The following is a 6,461-nucleotide window of genomic DNA, read 5'->3' on the forward strand; positions in this document are numbered from 1 at the left end:
CCAGTCTCCCCAATGTCGAGGAGACCGCATCGGGAGCAACGGATACAATAAATGATATTAGTGGATGTGCAGGGAAAATTTTGATAGATGTGGAAGGCTCCTTTGGAGCCTTGGATGGAGGTGAGGGAGGAAGTGTGGGTGCAGGTTTTGCAATTCCTGCGGTGGCAGGGGAAGTTGCCAGGAGGGGAACGGTCTTTGCGGAAAGCAGAAAGGGGTGGGGAGGGAAATATATCTCTGGTGGTGGGGTCCATTTGGAGGTAGCGGAAATGTCGGCGGATGGTGCAGTTTATGTGAAGGTTGGTAGGGTGGAAGGTGAGGACCAGGGGGTTCTGTCCTTGTTACGGTTGGAGGGGTGGGGTTTGAGGGCAGGAGTGCAGGATGTGGACGAGATGCGTTGGAGGGCATCTTTAACCACGTGGGAAGGGAAATTGTGGTCTTTAAAGAAGGAGGCCATCGGGTGTGCTCTGTGGTGGAACTGGTCCTCCTAGGAGCAGATATGGCGTTAACCTCCTACTCTCTTGTTAATGATCATCCAACACTCTGCTGTCATTCTCCTTACTCATGCCTAGCCCATTCACTCAGTGCCCCACAGAAAAGCTCCCAGATTTTAGACTTTCCAGTGTTGCTTCTAAGGCCCTCCAAGGCTTCACCTCTCCCTATCTCTATGATCACCTCCAGCTCTACAATTCAATGTGGCATCTACACTCCCCTCATTCAGGCCTCTTGCACACTCTATTATCAATGGCCATTTTGGTAAAACAAGCATGGTCAGAACTCGTACACTTCATGGTCGGGCCCTGGGTAGTGTTGTCAAACAGAAAGACCTAGGGGTTCAGATACATAGTTCTTTGAAAGTTGTATCACAGGGAGATAAGGAGTTTACAAAGGGTTTAGCTTGTCTTTGTTGCTCAGCCCCATTGAGTATAGGAGTTCGGACATCACGTTGAGGTTGTACAGGACATTGGTGAGACCTCTTCTGGAATACTGTGTGCAGTTCTGGTCACCCTGTTATAGGAAGGATATTATTAAGTTGGAGAGGGTTCAGGAAAGATTTATGAGGATGTTGCCAGGACTGAAGGGTTTTAGTTATAAAGAGAGGCTGGATAGACCCGGACGTTTTCTCATCGGAGCATTGGAGGTTGAGGGGTGACTTTATAGAGGTTTATAAATATTGAGGGGCATAGACAAGGTGATTAGCAAAGGTCTTTTTCATAGCCTGAAGGAGTTGAAAGCTAGGGGCATACATTCAAGATGAGAGGAGAAAGATTTAACTGGGATTTGAGGAGCAACATTTTCACACAGAAGGTGGTTTGTGTGTGGAATGAATTGCCAGAGGAAGGGATAGATGCAGGTACCTCCCCCCTCAGCGGCGTCCAACGCCCCAAAGGAGCCTTCCACATCCATCAAAGTTTCACCTGCACTTCTACACATGTCTTTTATTGTATCCGTTGATCGCAATGTGGTTTCCTCTACTCTGGGGAGACAGGATGCCTACTCGCACAGCACTTCAGAAAACATCTCTGGGATACCCGCACCAACCAACTCCACCACCCCGTGGCTGAACACTTCAGCTCCCTCTCCTACTCCACCGACAACATGCAGGTCCTGGGCCTCCTCCATCGCCACTCCCTAACCACCCGACGTCTGAAGGAAGAATGCCTCATCTTCTGCCTCGGGACCCTCCAACCTCATGGCATCAATGTGGACTTCACCAATTTCCTCATTTTCCCTTACCCCACCTTATCTCAGATCTAACCTTCCAACCCGCCCCCATGACTTGTCGCATCTGTCCATCTTCCTTCCCACCTATCTGCTCCACCCTCCCCTCTGATCTATCACCATTACCCCCAACCATCGTCAACCTATTGCACTCTCAGCTACCTTCCCCCCAACTCCACCCACTTCCCATTTCAACTCACCACCCCCTCGTCTCACAACCCCATTCTTGATGAATTGGAGATGCTGGTGTTGGACTGATGAAGGGCTTTTGCCAAAAACGTTGACTCTCCTGCACCTTGGATGCTGCCTGACCTGCTGTGCTTTTCCAGCAACACTCTCTGGACTCTAACCTCACTTTCGCCTAGATACAGGTACAGTTACAACGATTAAAAGACGTTGTATAGGTTCATGAATAGGAAAGGTATAGAGGAATATAGGCCAATGCAGGCAAGATTAATTTAGGATATCTGGTCGGCATGAACAAGTTGGTCTGAGGGCTAGGTTTCTATGCTGTATGACTCTATATTTTCAGATACCTGGGGTGAAGGCTGGAGGACTCTGCCCCCAAATCTTTTCATTTCTTTATCGCACTTTCCTCCTTTCAGGTATTTCTTAAAATCGACTTCATTTATCTTCGCGCTTGGATATTTGACTTAACACATGGCTTAGATTCAAATGATGGTTTTATACCTGTCCCATGATGCATTTCAGGGTTTGTCCGACATTACAGACTTGAAATCTAAACTGTGTATATGGAAAATAATGATAGATTTGCAGAAATTACAAACCACTTTATTGTACCTGTACTTCTTTAAATGCAGGATAGTTATTCTTTCATCCAAACCTTTATAAGAATTAAAATGTTTCAATGAGAAGAAAGCTACATAAAATTGTCAATATGTAAAAACTGACTTAGGTCTGTAAGAATAAATTTTGACAAGGTTTTGTCTGGCTTCATGACTTAGAGTCATCGAGATATACAACACAGAAACAGACCCCTCAGTCCAAATCATCTATGCTGACCAGATATCCTAAATTAATCTAGTCCCATTGGCCCATATCCCTCTAAACCCTTCCTATTCATGTACACATCCATATGCCTTTTAACTGTTGTACTTTTACCATTCCCACAATGGCAGATGGTGGAATTTGAATTCAATTAAAAACATCTGGAATTAAGACTCTAATGGTCACCATGACTCTATTGCTGATTGTTACAAAAATCCATCTGCTCCACTAATGTCCTTTAGGGAAGGAAACTGCCATCCTTACCTGGTCTGGCCTACATGTGACTCCAGACCCACAGCAATGGGATTGACTCTTCACTGCCCTCTGGGCAATAAGTACTGGCCTAGTTACAGATGCCATCATCCCATGAATGAATTAAAAAAAACACCTGCCAATATTGTCAAGAAATTTAGCTGTGCTGCGTTTTAAGATTAAAATTAAATGGTGTTATGTGCAACAAAAAAATGTGTGCCATGTCCCTTTACTGAGATAATCCCAATGACTTGATTCCTCCTTCACCTATGATTTCATAGTCATCCATTATCATTTGAAAGGGAGCATCCATTTTCTAGTTCCATTAACACTCACAAATCATTTTACTATCCTTGATGTGGGAATTGATTTCCAAAAGACCTTTGACAAGGTGCCACACATGAGGCTGCTGCATAAGACAAGGATGCATGGTGTTAGGGGTAGAGAATTAACATGGATAGACGATTGGTTGACTAACAGGAAGTAAACAGTGGGGATAAATGAGTGCTATTCTGGTTGGCAATCAGTAACTAGTGGTGTGCCTCAGGGATCGGTGTTGGGACTGCAATTATTCACAATTTACATAGATAATTCGGAGTTGCAGAACACGTATAGTGTGTCAAAGTTTGCAGATGATACTAAGATGAGTGATAGAGCAAAGTGTGTGAAACTTTTCAAAGCGACATAGATACTTTGAGTGAATGGGTAAGGTCTGGCAGATGGAATACAATGTGAGTAAATGTGAAGTCATCCATTTTGGTCAGAGTTACAGTAAAAAGGATTATTACTTGAATGGTAAAAAGTTGCAGCCTGCTGCTATACAGAGGGACCTGGGTGTCCTTGTGCATGAATCACACAAGGTTGGTCTACAGGTACAACAGGTAATTAGGAAGGCCAATGGAATTTTGTCCTTCATTGCTAAAGGGATTGAGTTTAAAAGCAGAGAGGTTATATTGCAGCTGTACAAGGTGCTGGGTAAACTGCCTGCCAAGCACACCTCCATGTCTAACTGTGTCCAGTTCTGGAGTACTGTGTGCAGTTTTGGTCGCCTTACTTGAGAAAGGATGGACTGGAACTGGAGGGGGTGCAGAGTAGGTTCACTAGTTTGATTCTGGAGTTGAGGGGGTTGGTTTATGAGGAGAGACTGAGTAGACAGGGATTATATTCACTAGAATTTAGAAGAATGAAGGGGGATCTAAATTATGGAGGGAATAGATAAAATAGATATAGAGAGGATGTTTCCACTGGCGGGTGAAACTAGGACAAGAGGGCATAGCCTCAAAGTTAGGTGGAGCAGATTTAGGACTGAATTGAAAAGGAACATCTTCACCCAGAGGGTTGTGAATCTGTGGAATTCTCTGCCCAGTGAAGTAGGTAATGCTACTTTAGTGAATGTTTTGAAAGCTAAGAGAGTTATTATTTGAACAATGAAAGAATTAAGGGTTATGGTGAGAGGGTGGGTAAGTGGAGCTGAGGCCACGAAAAGATCAGCCATGATATTATTGAATGGTGGAGCCGCCTCGAAGGGCCAGACGGCCTACTCCTGCTCCGAGTTCTTATGCTCTTATAAATGTTAGCGGTTTACTCAATGTATTGAAGTTAACCATGGGCACTGACACTTTGGGTATAGTTATCCCCTCCCTGGAAGGAGTGAGGAAGGTAACAATAAGGGCAAATAATTGTGTGGGTTGAACCTGGAGCGACATTCATCCTCCTCTTGCTGCCGTAGGTGTTAAGTGCTATGTAAGAATGTACATGACTGACTGCCTCTACTCACAGTTACTGCTATTAAATGTTTAATTAACAGCCACTTAAAGGGCTCAATCTCCCATTCCTCAATTACCTCTGTCCTGGTGAGCCATCTGATAGGGAAATTTGGGTAAACTGCCTGCAAAGCACACCTCCATGTCTAACTGTGTCCAGTTCTGGTCACCCTGTTATAAGAAGGATATTATGAAACTGGAGAGGGTTCAGCAGAGACTTACCAGGATGTTGCTGGGAATGAAGGGTTTGAGTTATAAGGATAGGCTGGGACATTTTTCACTACAGCATAGGAAGTTGAGGGGTGACTTGATAGAGGCTTATCAACTCATGAGGGGTATAGATAGGGTGAATGGCAGGTGTCTTTTCCCTAGGGTTGGGGTTTTCAAGGCATGGGGGATAAAATTTTAAGGTGAAAGGAGAAAGATTTAATAATAGCACAAAAGGCAGTTTTTTTACACAGAGAGGGATTTGTGTACGGAATGAACTTTGAAAGGAAGTAGTGGATTCAGGTACAATTACAGTGTTTAAAAAACATTTGGATAAGTACATGAATAAGTAATGTTGGAAGGATATGGGCCAAACGCAGGCAGGTGGGACTAGTTTAGTTTGGGGACGTGGTCAGTGTGGACTAGTTGGATCAAAGGGCTGTTTGTATGCTGTGTGACTCTATGGCTTCACTTTATCTCATCTGCTCATGAGGGATAATAAAAAGCAAGTTGGCACAATGTGAGTAAGATGGCACTAAGCTGGTGTGGGGGTCACAAGCAGTCATTGGGTGGTGATTAAAGGAGAGCAATGTGACATGAGGGCAAAGGGAGAGTTGTTTACCAGGCATGAGGTGGCATTGGTTGGCATCGATGAAGTATAGAGTGTAGCCTGAAAGGATGCTTCACTCTTTATTTTTAAAGATCAGGCGTGGGGCCATCTCCCCAAGCTCTTCCAAACCACACAGCTGCACATCTAACAGCCTCCACTGTCCCTCTCTGGCCAGTCATAAAGGTTAGGTTCACAACATCGGGAATTCTCTTGACTACGTGCCCTAGTCACGGGACCAAATTTTTAAAAATATTTATTCATGTGACATGAGCATCACTGGCTAGGCCAGAGACTATGTAAGAGTTAACCACTTTGCTGTGGGTCTGGAGTCACATGTAGACCAGACCAGGTAAGGATGGCAGTTTCCTTCCCTGAAGGACATTAGTGAAGCAGATAGGTTTTGCAACAATTGATAGATGGTCACCATTAGGCTAGAATTTTAGTAAATTCAAATTTCACCATTTACCACAGAGACATCATTTACTCACATCCCAGTGAATGGAGTACTGGATTTCTAATCCAGTGACATTACCATTACTCGTCTCTTTTAGAATCATAGAACCCCTACAGTGTGGAAACAGGTCATTTGGCCCAACAAGTCCACACCAACCCTCCAAAGAGTAACCCAATCAGACCCATTCCCCTATCCTAGGACTCTAAATTTACCCCTGACTAATGTATGTAACCTACACATGCCTGAACACTATTGGCAATTTAGCATGGCCATTCCACCCTAACCTGCACACCTTTGGATCATGGGAGGAAACCCTACGCAGACACAGGGAGAATGTGCAAACTCCACACAGGCAGTCACCTGAGGCTGGGATTGAACCCAGGCCTCTGACGCTGTGAGGCTGCAGTGTTAACCACTGAGCCACCGTACCACTCCAGGCTTGTTAAAA

The sequence above is a fragment of the Chiloscyllium plagiosum genome, chromosome 11 (genome assembly GCF_004010195.1).
Source record: "Chiloscyllium plagiosum isolate BGI_BamShark_2017 chromosome 11, ASM401019v2, whole genome shotgun sequence".
NCBI lineage: Eukaryota > Metazoa > Chordata > Chondrichthyes > Orectolobiformes > Hemiscylliidae > Chiloscyllium > Chiloscyllium plagiosum.